This window comes from Ovis canadensis, chromosome 18 (genome assembly GCF_042477335.2).
Source record: "Ovis canadensis isolate MfBH-ARS-UI-01 breed Bighorn chromosome 18, ARS-UI_OviCan_v2, whole genome shotgun sequence".
In the NCBI taxonomy this organism is placed as follows: Eukaryota; Metazoa; Chordata; class Mammalia; order Artiodactyla; family Bovidae; genus Ovis; species Ovis canadensis.
The window spans coordinates 23131827-23150171 of NC_091262.1; the positions used below are offsets into that span (position 1 = coordinate 23131827).

Sequence of the window (18345 nt, forward strand, 5' to 3'; positions counted from 1 at the left end):
ATGCTCATTTTCTCATGGCAACAGTGGGGAGTGGCTGACCCTTTAGCCAAAGCAGGGGTTCTCCTTTTCACCGCAGTCCCCACCACTCCCTACTGCATCACCTTGTCCTGCTTCACTTAGCTACGCTATCTGTGTGCACCCTGAGTTTGCAAACATTGGCCTCATAAAGGGAACACTTTTTTTTTTTTTTTCATAGCATGTCAGGGAAGACAGAGAGATCTGCTAGAGAGCAGACCAGCAGGGTCAGCAAGCATTGCCTGTGCAGTAGGTGGAAGGTGAGCCATCCATGTCAGGCAGGGTGACCTGTGCAAAGGTGTAGGGGCTGGAGCCCAAAGGCCTCTTTGGATGATGATAAGCAGACAAGGATGGGAGGAGAGTCGTGTATTTGAGGGAGGGGATTGAGAGAAAGAATTAGAGAAGCAGGCAAACATCAGCTCCTGAGCAGCCTGGCACGCCAAAATAAGCACATTAGATTTTGTCTTTTAAAAACCTGGATGTGATGATTGATAGTAGAAGAGCTAAAAGAGTTTCTACCAATAGAGTCCTGACTTTCAAGCACATTCTGTGCAGACTTCATCAATTCCTGACACCAAACCCCTGAGATCTGCACTTTGGTTATCCTTATCCTACAGATGAAAAAATACAGGTTTGAAGGAAGTTGGATAAGTGAATTCCTCAAGGTCACAACCAGTAAATGACAAGGCAAGATGTGGACTCAGGCCAAACTAGAGAGCTTGCAACTTAACCAGCTTCCTTTATAGAACTAAGGTTTCAGAACCCCTACCCCAGCAGGAAGACTGATGCTGAAGCTGAAGCTCCAAGACTTTGGCCACCTGATGCAAAGAGTCCCTTCATTGGAAAAGACCTTGATGCTGGGACAGGATTGATGGCAGGAGGAGAAGGGGGTGACAGAGGATGAGATGGTTGGATGGCATCATCGATTCAATGGACATGAGTTTGAGCAAGCTCCGGGAGATGGTGAAGGATAGGGAAGCCTGGCGTGCTGCAGTCCATGTGGTTTCAAAGAGTCAGACATGACTGAGCAACTGAACACCAACAACTCCAGCAGCAAAATGAGGGTTATAGTGGGAGTGGGTGGGGGGAGGCTGAGGACTGAACTGCTGGGAGACTAGCGCAGTGGCAAGCCAGAGAGCTGGAGGCCTTCGTCGGGGCGACACTGGTGCATGCCGAGGAGGCGATGGGAGGCCTAGAGCAGGGCGGGTCAGAGGGCTCCTCCTTCATGGGACCTGCCAGCCAGAGGACTTTTCTCAGCCTCCCCTAAGTCCTCAGAGTACTGGGTGTCCCTTTCCCAGGGCCTGCTTTGGCCATGTCCCCATAACAGCTGTGTGCATCTTATCACATCTTGTATATTTTAAGTTCTTAAAGGGCAGGAGGAATTATGCCTTATTAGCCTTAGTAATTTTTTTTTTTTTGCATTGTGGGGCATAGGGCTTTCATAAATTCCAAAATTATCTCTTTCAGATCATTTCTCCTTACGTATGCAGTTTAGAAGTTCATGGCGAGTTAAACACGTTTTCTTTAAAAATGTGAAAATTGTTTCTTTCCACGATCTGCTTTAAAATGCGCGGGGAAAAGGAAAGATTGGGAAGTTGTTTAAAAGCAGCAAACCCTTTAAGAGTCAATGTCACATTTATTGCTATAAAATATTTTTCTCTCTCTGTTAGACATCTGGTTCCCATTATATACAGTATTGGGTACTTGAGTTCACCAGCCATTTTGCATACCAAGCAGCGTGTCTGCGAAATCCCAACTGACATCCGCCAGTACGTATGTGCCGCGTGCACTCTTGCTTTCCATTTACAGACAACCCTCCTATCGCCAACTTCATTCTTACCTATATGCTTCTGAGGTTATTTCATTCATGCTTAGCTCAAGGACCAAACTGCCTATGTGTGAGAAGTGAAGAATTTAAAAACCATGGAATCTTTGCTTTCTATTAATATTATCATATGGTCCAACTATCTCTAATCTAGCTCTAAAGTCAATGAAACAACTAAATCTTAAGTCTATATTTCCTAATAACATTGACCCAGAAATGAGAAACAATATGGAATGTTTGCTAATGAGTCATGAATTTCATGATAATTGCTTCCACATTCAGGAGAGCTCCCTTAAACCGTCTAATCTTGACATATCCTGCAACAATCCCATGTGTTGTAAATGATTTTGTTTTATTTCTAAGGTTACTGTTAAGGGCTTATTTTATGGTTCATTTCATTTTCTTAAAGAAAACCACACACATGTACGTATATACACACACACACACGCGCACACACACACACACACACACACCCCATAGGGGATTTTGTCTCAATCTGTACTTTTTGAAATAAAATAATTACAAAACCAAAAGGAGCCCTTGTCATTTGGTTTGGAAATAAAAATAAATACAGTTAGGAAGAAAGTGGAAATATGGTCAATTTTAGAGTTCCAATTCAGATCTCAGAATGAAAGCCAGGGTAGAGCAATGCCCTAGGAAGTGGCCGTCTGTCTTCTCTGGACTTGAGAATCTCTAACCGATTGTATGGATACAACTAGCATTCAGTCCAGTGATAATGGAGAATTAAATACGACTTTTAAAAACTGCTCACATTATAAAGTGATCTATTAGCATTATATGACTTCAGCACTTAAAGTGACTGATTCTAATTGCACAATTTGGCCCATGGCAAGCATTAAAGAGCTGTAGGATCTTGCGGGTATTTTATCTCTTTGGGGATATTTTAAAGTGAATTTTCTTTGGAATAAAGCTTTGTTCCTGCCACACAAAAGATTGTGTGGAAGAAATCTCTCAGTTCTGATAAAACCAGAGATAATTATAGTTTCTTCTTTGATTTGTGAATCAGTAAGCCAAATATTAAAAACATTCTTGCACTTTTTCCTCCCTTTTTTTTGTTAAGTGAAATTCTGTCTCTACAGTGTGTGGCTGTTACCCTGAAGAAGAAAAGATGGATGCCCTTGTCTAATGAGCTTTTCCAGCCATCAGAGAGGCATTCTCCTTCTGCACCTGGTTATCATACATGGTCCTTCCACCTCTTTTCCGGGCAAGCTTGTGGGTTGCTAAGATGATGTCCCAGTTCCATCCCTGGAGCTGAACTTGATTTAAACAGGTTATCACAAAACCACAGGGACTTCTGAGCAGGTACTCTTCTTAGATGTACCTATTCACAGGTTTTCAGTTTTCAGAAAAAAAAAAAAAGGATGACTATATGGAGGAATGTCATTTATCTTTGAATTTGACTTTATGGCATCTACAGGGTTTTTTTTCATAATTTTCATCATATGGATTTCTAGGAATCTTATTAATTGAATGGTATTGGAAATTACAGATTTTTATGCTGGGGAAGTTCTTATTGACCTTCCATGTTTAAGCAGTTTAAGATAAACTGCAATTTCACCTTAATCTGTGTACACAGGGATTTCTTATTGGTGGTTTTCAGATCTTCCAATAGGAGAAAAATTGCCTACCATGCTTCAGATTTTTGAAGTCATGACCCATATTGTTATCCACGTAACTGACAGTGGACTCTTGAAAATGTAATTTAAAAACTCCAGGAACACCATGAGAGTGTACACACTAAACATATTTGTTTAAAACATCTTTTTCTAACATTGACATTTTTTTTCAAAGAACGGTGCTCTGCAGAAGGAAGTTTAAAGGCACTCTGGCTTCCTGTGAGTTTTCCACTAATAGTTCCCTGTTGTCTGTAATTGCTCTCTATCTTCCAAACCCGGGGCTCTGCATAAGACAGACTTATTGACCTGACTTAGGATAAAAGGAGAAGAGGAGAGAAGATCATAGCCGTCGGCACTTTGTTTATGAAACTACAATTTCGAGGATATGCTTGAATCAGGCAAAAGTAATGCCTCTTGTTCCTCTCCCAGCATATTTTAAATGCCAACCTGTCAGGACCAAAAGAACAGTGCCCAGAATTAGGGCATTATCTTTCCTTTTTGCTGGTGTAGTGTCTGACAGCATCATTTAAATCATTATATTTTTCTCAGCTATGGTCAAAATAGATATGAAAATTAAAAGTAAAAAAAAATAAAAATACATAAAGAGGTAAAGAGCAAAAAATTTAAAATTTGTTTTTGAGTCATTATAATCTATTTTAAAACTGTTTTAAACTCACAGGAAGTTGTGAAAAGAATTCAGAGATATCCCGTTCCCTTCATTCAGCTTTCCCAAATATAACATCTTGTGTAACCATCATACCTTGTCAACGCTGGGAAATTGATTCACTACTATTAACCCAGTTATAGACCTTATTTGGAGTTCAGCAGTTTTTACATGAATTCTCTTTTTGATTGTGTATTAAAATGTAGAAATGCATTAGCCATCAGTGTTAAGCCAGCATCTTTCATCAATGAATACTGATGGCATGTAGGATTCTAGAGAGAAGGCATTCGTGAAGTACCTTCATATTAATTACTTTACCCATGCATTACTTAACAGTCAATCCTATACCAAGTGCCAGCTGGAGATGCAAACATGGTGACATTGCTCTCAAAGAACTCACAGAGGGAGATTGAAAAAAAAAATCCACAATGACAATGCAGTGCTGTAGAACCTAAGACACGTGAACAAACCAATGTTACGAGGCACCGACGAGTGTCCCGCACAGTACCAGGCCTTAATGAGTAAGTGGTGACCTGAGATCCCTGCTTCTCCTGCTCTGTGGATCTTCCTGCTGTGTGGAGGAAACAGGCCATAAGAAGTCCTGCCAGCAGGGTGCTCTAACAGGGGGATTCAGAATGGGTAGGTCCTGACCAGTCAGAGGGTGCAGGACAGGGGGACGGGGGAAGTCATTTAGCCCAGGCAGCATTCTGAAACTGACTGCTGATGGATCTTGGGAGCTGTTCTCACTCCATTTCATTCAGAGCCTATGCATCATCTTCCAGGTTTGCTGCAGCGTTTGAGCAGCTGTCTTGCTCTCCTGCGAACAGTCACCGTTTCTTAGAACTGACTCAAAAGTCAGTCTTCGGTGTCATACCTGCTGAGCCAGAGCTCCTCCATCAACACTGGGGACCCTGCTGCTGGGTTCACACACCAGGTAGGTTGGAGAGGGCTCTGTTTTTCAGCAGTAAAGGGGCAGTGGTTCCCTAGAAGAGCTCAGTTGGTACCAGGGCTAGAGAAACAAAACCATTGTGTGTTTCTTTCTTAACAAAGGGAGGTGCCTTGCTCAAACTGCGACAACATCGTCACCAAAAAGCCCACTACAAATATGGGCAGGGGCCCCTCCTGCTTAGAGACCCTCAGTTGCTTTGCACTAGATTGAAGGTAGCCTCCAGAATGCTTTCTGGGGTCTACAAGCCACTACACGGACTACCTACCTATGTCCTCAGCGTCGACACATTATCGTTTACTTCCAGTCCAGCCTTTGCTCATACTGCTTCTAGAAATGTGTCCATCCCTCCCCTCATTCTCTAAACATTCATCTATCACCTCATTCTCCAGGCTTCTGTGTAAGACTTCCTATATGGAAGCACTTTTCTGTATATCAAGATCCCACTGTGAGTCCCCATTTTGTCCCCATTTTTTACTTTTCCGTGTGCATTATAGAGTATGCAGTCTTGCCTTCCAGAGTGATTATGTATGTGTCTCTCTCATTAAACTGTGAGTTCCATAAAGGCAGGGATGACATCCGTTTTTGCCATTGTCTCCTGAGGACTCAGTATGTATTTGTTAGATGAATCACTGAATGGAGGGATCAATGACTAAACGAAATAATGACACATCCCCTCATTTCTCCTACAAGGTTATGTAGCGTCACATCTGGGATTTGGACATCATACTTACACATTGTTTGGGGATCGTTTGTTTTAGGCCCATTTCTGGTGTCTTCTCTTTCTCCCAATTCAGGCAGGAATAGTTTTTTTTTCATAGGAAATTATGGCTGGTGTGATTTTATCTTTGACTTTTGCCTACTCCTGTAGGCTTCTGCTTAAGTAGTTTTATTTGATAGAATTGTCATCTCAAGGCCACTTCTACAAGTGGCAAGCCATTGGTCAGGTGCCTGTCTCTTAACAAACTGGTGGCCATTTCTCTCAAAGAACTGCCCAGAACTGCCTTGCTAATCTCAAGGCTCTGAGTCATGAGCATGGCATGTTAGTGGGGTAGGAAACTTCAACAGATGGGTGCAGCACAGCCTTGAAAGAATTTATATTTTCCGGATTCTGGATGTAAATCCCATCTTCACTGGCTTCGCAGTGGAGGAGCCCTTTACTGGGATGGATGAGGCTTGCTTGCTGAGATCAAATCGAGGAGGTATTTGGAACAAGGGTAGGGATAGAAGTCAGCCACTGTTTCTGAAGAGAAGTGATCTTTGAGCTGATTCTGGAATGATGGTCAGGGTTGAGTTAGTTCTATGGGAACGCGTGGCAAGGGATAAGGGTGGGGCAGAGGGTGTGTTCAAAGGCCATGGAGAGATGTTTGGTGAAAAGACTCGACCAAGACTCTGGAAAATTTGGATGTAAACCAATAGCTCTTAAAAACAGTGGTCTTTGCTCTCCTCAAGTTTGAATTATCTAGATAACTGCTTCAGTTTTGTGGCTGACATCTCTTCAGCCTCAGCATATGCTTATAATGAAATATAGATTATTTATCTTAAATTTAGGTAGGGAAGTAACCAGGCAGTGTGAATTCTACTCTTTTCTTCATTGGTGTTTATCAAGGTGTGTGTGTGTGTGTGTGTGTGTGTGTGTTTACACTCATTTTTCAGTCTTGCCCAAGTATAAATAAAGATTGAAAGGTTTGTTTATGGTAAGAGCTATGAGATTCTGAAGAGCTGCTGCTAACGGCGACTTCTCAGCCAGAAAAGAAACAGTGTGGCCTGCCAGAAGGTGCTCAGATTTTTGGTGTTCAAGGCATGGGGACAAGGACCAACTTTGCCTTTACGGACTGGTAACTTTTAGGCAGATGACTTAATCTCGCTGAATGCCACTTATCCCCCCTGTAACTTTGGGGTATTAATGAAATGATTGCCTCATTTATCTCAAAGGGTTATTTATATGGTACAATTTATATGAAAGAACTGCAAAAACTATGAAGCAAGGTAAATATAAGTCATTATTTTTATAGAATAAATGTACTCTTAAAAAATTGTGACAAGTTTCAGCAAGGACGTGCTATGGAGGAAACTTTCCTAGACTTAATGCCACTTGAAAGTTTCAGTTCAGTTCAGTCGCTCAGTCGTGTCCGACTCTGACCCCATGAATCACAGCAAGCCAGGCTATCGAGTCGGTGATGCCATCCAGCCATCTCATCCTCTGTCGTCCCCTTCTCCTCCTGACCCCAATCCCTCCCAGCATCGGGGTTTTTTCTAATGGGTCAACTCTTCGCATGAGGTGGCCAAAGTACTGGAGTTTCATCTTTAGCATCAGTCCTTCCAATGAACACCCAGAACTGATCTCCTTTAGAATGGACTGGTTGGATCTCCTTGCAGTCCAAGGGACTCTCAAGAGTCTTCTCCAACACCACAGTTCAAAAGCATCAATTCTTCGGTGCTCAGCTTTCTTTACAGTCCAACTCTCACATCCATACATGATCACTGGAAAAACCATAGCCTTGACTAGATGTACCTTTGTTGGCAAAGTAATGTCTCTGCTTTTTAATATGCTGTCTAGGTTGGAAGTTTACAATAGTATATTTCCAACACAGCAGTGATGTGGCAGCTACACAGTCAAACATTTCAAGGAGCAATGAAAATACGCATTTATTATATTTCAGGTCTATATTTTACGCAGAGTTCAATACTGTAAAAATTAAGGAGAAAACCCTCAAATAAGGACTGATATGAACTTTAGATTTTAGCAAAAAGGGTATCAAGTAAATTTTTCTGAAATATTTCTGAGTAGCTCATTTTGTGGAACTATTCAAAATTATGTAACATTAGTATCACTTTACAGGATATAGTAATAAACTTTCCCAAAAGGTTTTATTTAACCAGGAACTAGGAGGAAATGCAAACACATTTTATATGTAACAAAAGACTATCGCAAACATGAATTTTAAAATATAACAAATCTAAACATGCATGTCCACTTCAGCATTAAGAAGTCAGTGAGATCCTTTTGCTATAAAAGTGATTTTTTTTTTAAGAAAAGCAAATAAGGTTCACATTAAAGAGGGGAGGGTTGGATTGACCCAGACTACACAAGCCCAGGAAGTGTTTGGTGGGTTATACAAACTGGGTTATTGATGAGTGGCAGGAGGTTGGAATATGGAATTGAAACAGAAATCAACCTCTTGGTAAGTAACCCACCATAAACTATTTTGAAGCAAGATAGATTTTTGTCTTGTTCTGTTTTTCCTTCTTTTCTCCTTCTATCTTGCCAGTTGGGACACTTGTTTCTTCCTTTACTCCTGAGAGTCTCATGAATGAAATAAAAGAGATATTAAGATATTGGATCTGGAGAGCACAAACAGCTTTGGAAATACACCAGCTGCATTCACTGGCTTGCTGGTCAAAACCTTGGTCAGCCGGCCTGTGTAGGAAGTTGAAGAATGTTTTCCTGACAACTTATGACAGCTTAGCAACTTGAAACGACAAGACTTTTTGTTGAGGGGGGGCTGGAATTCACTTAAAGATGGTTGTATAATGAAATGCATGGTGTAGGGCTAGCTTTAACGCTAGCTTTAACTCCTCTAACCCAGGAGTATAGACTGAGCTGGTGTTCCAAAACCAAGCACGGGAGATGAAACACACGTTTTGGCCACCTGGATGCTCACTGGACACAGAGTCACCACTGGACACTTTGTCAGACTGTCCCGGGGTCTTCATTGACTCTGAGTACTTCCAATGTGTTACCAGCTCATCCGCCTCAGAGCCGGCAGGCAGTTAGATAGCTCTTGGCTATCAGAGTCCTGCTCTCTCTCACCACTACCTGGGAATTTCCTCTTGAGTAGATCTCTTTCCGTGGAGGGTAACCCAAAGTCAGGGGGTTGCTTACCTCAAGCCTCAGAATGCACACACTGCATCTTTAAGAAATAGTTCACTTGTGAATCAGTAAAAACCAGACAAAGCAGCCATTACTTATGCATTCCTGCATACCCGGGAAGGTGAAAATAATAGAATAAACATCATATACTTCATTATGATATCGGTTTACACTTCCAGGGTACACAAAAAGAGGCCATTTCATCAAGCTAATTGCCTGAAAGTAAAAGAGAGAGAACTTTAGCTATTAGTCTATTATGGGGCTTTTTTCTTAATCACAAATAGGGGCCGTGTGTCCCTGGGGGGATGTGTATTCTAATTTACAATTGAACTACAGATCAGAGCAATCAATCTTGGGCAGCACTTTTACACTGTAATTGCTGCAACATAACAAATAAAAAAAAAAAAAGAAAGAAGAAGAAGAAGGCCTGAGCTGCCGTGTGAGGTGGAGATATTTCCAGGCACTAGTTCGGGGTGGGAGGGAGAGAAGAAACGCCACGGACATGAATATGCAATGAGGGCTCATTAGCCGCCGAGTGTTGCCATGACGAATGGCATTATCCCCGGCCTGGTGCTGCCTAAACATGAATTTTATAACGACCCATTTATCATGACTTGTCATGGGCTTCAGTACTGTACTTTCTTCCAGCTCACACACCTTTCCTGGTTCTGATGGTGGAAAGCGTCCCTTTTATTATTATTGTTTCCTTTTGCATCGATTTCTGGTTCTTCACAGGAAGTGTTCATCACACAGAGCCACATGCTGATGAGAGGTCTGTGACTTCAGAAAGTTGAGGAGCTAAAACCCGATTCCTCATTCCGTCTCCCCTATGGTTACATATTGAGAAAAAAAGTTGGACTCAACTTTGAAAGAAATTTCTTAACGTGGGAGCTCTTTTGTAGTGTGGTGTTCTGACACTGCGGATTTTTTTTTTTAATTAAAATTAACCAGGTTTGTCTTCCTTGCATTTATTTTCTTCCCTTTCTTGTACTTCAAGAACCCTTCCATATCTTAAAAGTAGAACTCAAACGTTTTGAGGTTTTTTTTTTTTTTCCCGAAATCTTGGAGTCATGACAAAAAAGTCTAAGATTAGAATGCTTGAAAGGTTTTTAGTGTTTAGGGTTTTACAAATGCAAGAGCTGATTTCTCACTTAGAAACCCTCTTATATTGTAGCAGGAAGGTTGGCCTATTCTTTGATGACAGTTTTTTAGGATGCACGTTTTGCTAATAGCACAAAATCGTAAAAGCCATCTCCCTTGATAGAAACCATGAGGTCTGTTTGAATATTTAGGAGCCCACAAAATTACTATATGCAGATGTTTGAGTCTTTGCATTAGCCAGGAGGGTCGGTGAGTCCATCAAAGTTAAGTGCAACAGAGGTTCTAGATCGGCAGGAGTGCCCTATTGTAGTAGAGACCAAATCAATGGGATCTAGGATTAGTCTATTTAGTTACCTGAGAGAATATCCCTACAATTATCTCTCTATTTACCTAGATGAAGTGCAGTAAGGGCATAGATGCACGGAGGAGTTGCAGGGAGGATGCCAGTTCTGACTCCAAGTTGGAAACTGTTTCCTTGACTTGCTTTTATTATTATAATCATACTCATGGCTTGCCTGGAGGACCCTGCCCCTCTGCTTGACTATAAACTAAAGTGCCTTTGTTCAGCTCAAGGAGAGATAGTTTGTCCCTGCCCTGTGAAGAGAAGAGATTAACACGCCCCTTCTGAGGGCTGGACATTCCCTTGGCGATGTTTCACAGGACTGGAGACCCTTTTACTGTGCTTCCCCACTGCATCTCCCTCTCGGTTCTGCCTGTTGACTTTGGTTCCTCATTGCTTCTTTCTCTCTGATAAAAGAACCTGGCACACAGACCCCAATAAGATGGCGATTGTGAGGCACTAGCCTGCCGTCTTCTGGGTCTGCTGGCTCCCCCTTAAAATCTCTTCCTGGCCTCGACACCTCATCTCTTGGATTCATTGGCCTGTTGTGCGTCAAGCAGAGAGAGAGCGTGGACTTGGGAACATAATCTGATGTTTTGTACACCCAAGAATTACAATCATTTCTGTATACAATTTGGAAACCGTAAATAATCAGATCTTTTTGAGTGGGTTATCTTTGCTGTTCCCCTGGATTCCATATTAACAGTGACAGTCATTTTCCCTATTAATACTTAAACATTGCATGCTAAGTTGTTTCAGTCCTGTCCGACTCTTTGCAAACCTATGGACTTAGCCTGCCAGGCTCCTCTGTCTATGGGATTCTCCAGGCAAGAATACTGGAGTGGGTTGCTATGCCCTTCTTTAGAGGATCTTCCCAGTCCAGGGATTGAAGCCACATCTCTTACATTGCCTGCTTTGGTGAGTTCTTTACCAGTAGCACCGCCTGGGAAGCCTCACTTAAAGATTAATAATACATTAAAATAATTATAAAATATTTTATAACTAACAATAATTTGTACCTGCGAAACATTTTGTGGTTCCAGATTTCTTTCATTAGATCCTCAGGTTAACTGAGGGAAGGGTTATTATTCCCATTTTAAAGAAGAGAAAACTGTGGCTCAGAGCTTAAATGATGAGGTCAGGGTCACCCAGTCAGAAAATGGAAGAGCTGAAGCTCAGTGGCAAGTCTTTCAAGTCCTAGGTCAGAGCTTCTACATTCCCGAAGTCACCAGAGCAGAAATTGTTCCTGAAATGTCTCTTCTGGGATTTAGGAAGTTGGGAAAGGAACCCATTGAAAAGATGGCCATCATTTACACTTGAGAGCCTGGGGTTCTCCCATATACTTACTAGAACTGAAATTAGCATGTACCTGTCAATTAAAATTAAGTTGCCATTCCAACCATCTAAGCTGAATTGTCTTTCCTTATTTAAAAATGCACATGGAAAGTGTTTTGCAACAAAAAGACTTGGGCATCATTCTGGCTGGTGGTCTTGTGTTATGAATCTTCTGGCTGTTAAGTTTTTTACTTATTTGTGTTTTCCTCCATGAATGAATTAAACAAAAATTTTAGAGATAATATGGTGAAGAGAGGATCCAAATATTGGCAAATGATATTAAAGAACACTGTGATTATGACTAAACAGATTAAAAGTGTGTCTATATGACACCAAACATCTGGATGGAAATGGGGAAAAAAAATAGTAAAAAACCTTGATGTTTTGTTTACTTGACACCTTACATCTGGATGCTTAAAAACATCTGGGCTTTTAACTCATTTTCTCCCAGGTTTTATCTGGGTATTTGGCATCATGTACAGAAAACTGAACAATTAAAAAATAATAATAATGGTTAAAAATTAGTAATGGTTATTACTGAATTAGAGAAAATTATTATATTTAATTTATCTGCAGATATTAACTAATTATTCTGTTTAGCATAACATTTAATGAGTAAAATTCTCCACCAGGCAAATAAATACAGAAAGATATAATTAGGTGATTTAAGAATAAAACTTGGCTTCAGGCACATTGAAATCTTGGTCATAGTTTACTGACAGCAGTTTCCTTAGGTAAAAATCTTTTTAGGTCCTCAGACAACAATTGTCTCTTCTGGTGAGTAGTTTCCATGTGTTATGAGAATCTGTTAATTTACAATGTGTTTTGACAATAGTAAAATTTCATAAACACTTAATAACATGAGATACATCGAGTAATAGACGTTTGCTTTGCCAAGTGAATTACCCAGCCTGATAAAATCTGTGTAAACCCACTCTCTAAAGCAGCCTTCTGACATGCCCGAGGCTGAACCCCGAAGAGGAATCCACTGAACCGAACTTCAAAGACTTCATTGCAGGGAAAAGTACCTTATGTGACTGACATTTTTTTGTGATCTCATCTAAAAAAAGTTATCATAATTATTGAACATTTCCTCTGTAGCTTATTCTCAATCCAATCAGTTATAATGAAAATAGTCTGCTTGCTTTTCAGATTCTCAAGTTTTCAAAATGATTAGTGCTTCCTTGAGATATCCCATTAATTGGACACACAACCCAGATGAAAAGCCTGAAACCCAAGAGTATATAAAAAAACATAAGGTTGTTGCAATTTAAGTGCCTTCAAAAGATCTAATTTGATTTTTAAAAGCAATTCTGCAGATGTGAAAATTAAAGGCAGGCAGAAACAAGATATGGTTTAAAGAATGTGTAGGTTAAGAAACATTTAGAGGTTTCAGTAGCCTTCCTCTGAATTTTTTTTTTTTCTTAATTTAGCTGTTAGGTTGGAAAGATTGGTCCCGCCACACAATAGAAATTGCTAAATTTTACGAGTTGCTATTTCCTTACCAATTGCTCCATTTTTTTCTTACCCAGTGTATTTCTGAAGCAACTGGGTGTTTCTGAGTACAGAAGTTCAGTCCCCGTACCTGTCAATCAGATTTCAAGTTCTAATAAAGTTAAAGGGTCTCTTCACCGGGTTTGCCTTGCCCCCTCTCACCAGGAGCAAATTGTGCACTTATTCTCAATAAAAGAAGGAAAGAATGAAAGAAAAAAAAATTAAAAACCCTTCTATTGGTTCTAATGACATCTTCAGTCATTAATGAGTTAATAAAAATCTCAAAGTCATCTGGGGCTAGATAAGAGGAAGAAAGGAAAGTATTGTGCTATAATGACAGGCTCCCCGACTGCCCTCTGAGATGTCATGAGTCAGTCATGTTAAGAATGCGTGCATCCAATCATCTGGTGATTTTTATCAGCAAGCCCTCCAGCGGGAACTGACAAGGGCCAGTTTGGGAGTCACGATGAATAAACAATGACTTTGGGGATTGTTGGGGGCTGTGGAATAGAGTGAGGGGTTTCTGTATACTAAAACATGATGACATTAGCAATCAATATACCAATTACCAGACAAGTTATTGGTCGAGGCATTCACGGGTCCTGGGCCTCCGTGCACTTTGAAGATGCCCCGGGCACCGAGGCGGCTTCCTCCGCGGGCAGACAGGCGGGGCGCCCAAGGCCCGGGGCGCTGATCTAAAAGGCAAGCCCTGCTTCTCTGGCTGAGGTAGTCCAGGCCTGGAGGTTTCGAATGGCTTTGCAGCGTTTATTATTATACAAATACAGACTCCCACGTTTCCTTCCTAGAGATGCCATCTCTGGAGTCTGGGGAAGGGCTGCTCTTTGGTGTTTGCAATAACACCCCCAGGTAACTGATCAGGCAAGTTGGGGAGCTGTCCTACAGCTGGAACTCCCTCAGTGCGCTCCCAGACCAGCCACACCAGCATCGCCAGGACGCTCCTTAGCCACGCAAATCCTCAGGCCTGTGCTCAGACCCGCTGACGCATTTCTGGAGCAATGTGGTATTTCTGTGCGCAGACAGTCAATCAATCAGACTCTGAAGGTGTGGCCCCAGACCTGTTTTTTTAAACACAGCTTCCAGGTGGTTTTGACGCTTCCTCACAGTTTGTGAGCCAAGGCTGTCGAGCAAAGATCCTTGCCAGGGGTTTGTCACCCAGCACTATCAACCATCTCCTCTCAGGCGCCTCACGGGTAATTTTCTACCCATACAACTTAAGGGGTTGAAATGTGCAAATGGTTTACTTAAAAAAAAATTAAATGAGGGCAGATCCAACTTCTCTCCGCAGTCACTGTCACTCTCATTCACTCCCACACACCACTAGGTTTTCTTGAATGATCTTGATGTCTGAGTGGCTTTGATTACAGAAAGGAAAGGAGAAACACTGGCTTGTGGCTTACATCTAAAATAGAACAGGGAAGTGGGTTTATAAGTAATCTTAGAAAGAAAAATCAAGGTATGTGAAGAATTTATTTACTAATACATACAACTAATATTCACCTAGATATAGCATCACTTTGATGACAAAGGTCTGTCTAGTCAAAGCAGTGGTTTTTTCCAGTAGTCATGTATGAATGTGAGAGTTGGACCTTAAAGAAGGCTGAGTGCCAAAGAATTGATGCTTTTGAATTGTGGTGCTGGAGGAGTCCCTTGGACAGCACAGAGATCAAACCAGTCAATCCTAAAGGAAGTCAACCCTGAATATTCCTTGGAAGGACTGATGCTGAAGCTGAAGTTCCAATACTTTGGCCAGCTGACTCATTAGAAAAGACCCTGATGCTGGGAAAGATTGAGGGCAGGAAGAAAAGGGGGCATGACAGAGGATGAGATGGTTGGATGGCATCACTGACTCAATGGACATGAGTTTGAGCAAACTCCAGGAGATGGTGACGGACAGGGAAGCCTGGTGTGCTGCAGTCCATGGGGTTGCAAAGAGTTGGACATGACTGAGTGACTGAGAGCAATATTCATCTGGGCCTTCAGTGCCCACAGGCGCTTGTGTAGATTAGTCACAAAACAAATATAAGGACTTCCTTTAGTCCAGTGGTTAAGAATCCGGTTTCCAATGCAGGGAATTCAGGTTCAATCCCTGCTTTGGGAAGTAAGGTCCCACATGCCTCGGGGCAGCTAAGCCTGGGTGCTGTAACTTACTGAACCTGCAGGCTCTGGAATCTGTGAGCCACAACTAGAGAAGGAAAAGAAAGACTGATCTCAAGGAGAGATCCTGTATGCTGCAACTAAGACTCAGCGTAGCCAAAATTTTGTATATGTATATAGCCATGCCAATTAGGAGCGGAACGTGTGCATGATTCAAGGGTGGTATATGGCACGGAGGACGCCTTCTTGCAGTGAGGTTGGAGATTTCTCTTATTTTGCTGGAGAGTCTTACTGAAGGGACATTCCAGAACTTGTTAACCTTTCAAATGAGGTGGCCCAGTCTGCTAGATATGCAGTAGGTTTAAATTAGTGTTTCCCACTAATTTAAGAGCAATTCCTAGGTTCTAAGCTTAATACAAAAAAAAAAAAAAAAAGAGTCTCAGGTCAAGTGAGAAGCTGTAGGTACACTGAACAGGTAGGATTGTTTGCAACAGCGGTCCTAACACTTTCCTATGTGTTACGATTTGCTTCCCCGGTTGCTCAGTTGGTAAAGAATCTGCCGGCAACGCAGGAAACCTGGGTTCTATCCCTTGGTTGGGAAGATCCCCTGGAGAAGGGAAAGGCTCCCCGCTCCAGTATTCTGGCCTGGAGAATTCCAGGGACTTGTATAGTCCGTGGGGTCGCAAAGAGTCGGACGTGACTGAGCGACTTTCACTTCAATGTATTTGATCAGCAAAACCCTTTTATAAAGGATGGGTCCATGCATACTTGCTAAGTCACTTTAGTCATACTCAGCTCTTTGCGATGCTATGGACTGTAGCCTGCTAGGCTCCTCTGTCCATGGGATTCTCCAGGCAAGAATACTGGAGAGGGTTACCATGCTGTCCTAAAGGTTTTTGAAGGATAACCTTGTAGAATCAGTGTTCCAGGGAGTAACCTTTAGGAAGCATGCATTCCCATTTTCTAAGACGGCTCACATCTGTGGGGAGAAGCTAGTTATTCTCTGTGTTGTATAGTAAGGAGTCTCTTTGTTATAATTTACTAAACCCTGTATGTCTGGCATCAACATTAATTATGTGGTGGCTTGAAGCCAACAAGAAGGTTCATGTAGCCATCACCAAAGAGTTAAGTAAGTTGTCCAGCTGTTGGTGGTCTGGTCAAATCATCTCTGAGTTGTTGGCATATCTCCCAGAACAGGTACTCATTAAAAAAAAAAGAACAAACTGGATTTTGCTACTGAGATTACACTGTGTTTTCACAAATGAGGGACAGTTCCATCATAACTCCTTGCATGTACCCAGAAATGTCACACAAGAGCAGATGTGTACCTAAGCTGGTGCTGGAAAGTCCTGTCCTCCGCCCCTCGCCCCACTCCCCACTGAGGTGCATTTTTGCTCAGTTGTGCCCGACTCGGCAACCCCATGGACTGTAGCCCACCAGGCTCTCTGTCCATGGGACTTTCCAGGCAACAGTACTGGAGTGGGTTGCTATTTACTCCTCTGGGGGATCTTCCTGATGCAGGGATCAAACCTGAGTCTCCTGCACTGGCAGGCTGATTCTTTGCCACTGGGCCCCCTGGGAAGCCCACCCCATTGACAGCATGGCCCCACCTGTTTCCCACCACACTGAGGTCCAGATGGTGGTGGCTGTGGCAGATCTTGGCTCCTCCTCTGGCTATTCACGAAGGTGACCGGAGGTTGGGGGTGTGTACCACAAAGGTCAGCCCAGCAGGGATCTTAAACACACCCTCGCTCATAAATGTCTCCTCTTGAAGCTCTTGCCAGCGCTGTGCATTAATGCCAAATGCTAATTCTTGCTGGGGACGTGATGTCTTATAAATGTTATGAAAGAATATCATCTTTCTTTTAGAAGTGAAGGTACTTTTAAGGCCACGTTAGGCAAAGGATTAGTGTCCCAAGTCACATCTATAGGTCATGTGGTTGCCTACCAGTGGCTTCTTTGCTAATAACCCCACCCTGTCCCCCGCCCTGGTGACACAAGAGTTGGAAGAAACTCTCAAATGGAAGAAAGAAGAGAACTGACATTTGAAAGATGGGGAGAGATGAAAAATACACAAACAAGAAGCCTAAACAGAAAACAACCCCACCACCCATGCTAACACTTGTCATCTTTTCTCCATAGTCCTGCAAGTCTGGCCAAGACACGGGACTTATTGGGTTGTGTCTCTGAACTAAAAATAATAGAGCGAATTCAACCTTGGGAGGTCTCAAAGCCTTTTTTTCTCATCTCCTTTGTAAACATATTGTTGACACCATATGTGTTTCCCAGCTTTGCAACCACAAGGCATTTAGCTGGAGGGAAGGGCTTCACTCTCCGCCCTTGGAGGAAAGAACAGAAGTTCAGCAGAGTTAACCGAGGTCTTCCCACCGCTTGTCTGGTTTGTTATGGAGTTGAATATTTCTCCCCTCTCTATTCTTTGAAATGTTTTGAATTAAAATAGCTTACTCGAGGTCACTGAAGGCATATGGTCCTGCTCAAAACTTTAAACAAAACATTAGTTTTTACAACCTTTTGTAATTTGGTATTGTATACAACATGGTTATATGCAGAGTTTCTGTAATCTTTTCAGTGGGTGACAGAAATATGAGAAGCAAATTTATAAGCCATTTAGTGAAGCATTTAATCAATTTCATGCATAGGAAATAACTCCGATGGCTTTGCTTTATCAATCTTTCTCTCCAGGAGAACTCCAGTCCACATGATCTCCAAACGCCGGCTGGGGTGGAGGTGGGGGCGCGGGGGTGGCAGGGAGCAGGGTCAGGGCTGAGGAGGGGTGGGAGTGTTCGCACACCTTGTGTTGCACTTCAAATGTCAGGGATGTCTGAAGTCTGCCTCACAGTGTTGCCAGCATCTCAGCTTTCTGGAGGCTGTTAATGTATTTCCAAAAGTAAGCACAGGTCTAATGTTTAGAGGAAGTTTTCAAGGCCTTTTACTGCAAAGTTATTCATTAAACACCCTTTTCCCAGAGTGACCCTCAT

The 18345-nt window shown here is 42.2% G+C and overlaps 1 long non-coding RNA gene across 1 annotated transcript in view; it reads left to right on the plus strand.

The window, feature by feature from the left end:
- Nucleotides 1–1482: 1482 nt before the first annotated feature.
- The window catches only part of LOC138423512 (uncharacterized), a 38365-nt gene continuing 21502 nt past the window's right edge, over nucleotides 1483–18345 (plus strand). Inside the window, exons 1-4 of the long non-coding RNA XR_011250297.1 lie at nucleotides 1483–1784; nucleotides 2941–3163; nucleotides 4478–4662; nucleotides 4924–5075. This is a non-coding gene — a long non-coding RNA (uncharacterized lncRNA). The remainder of the gene's footprint in view (nucleotides 1785–2940; nucleotides 3164–4477; nucleotides 4663–4923; nucleotides 5076–18345) is intronic.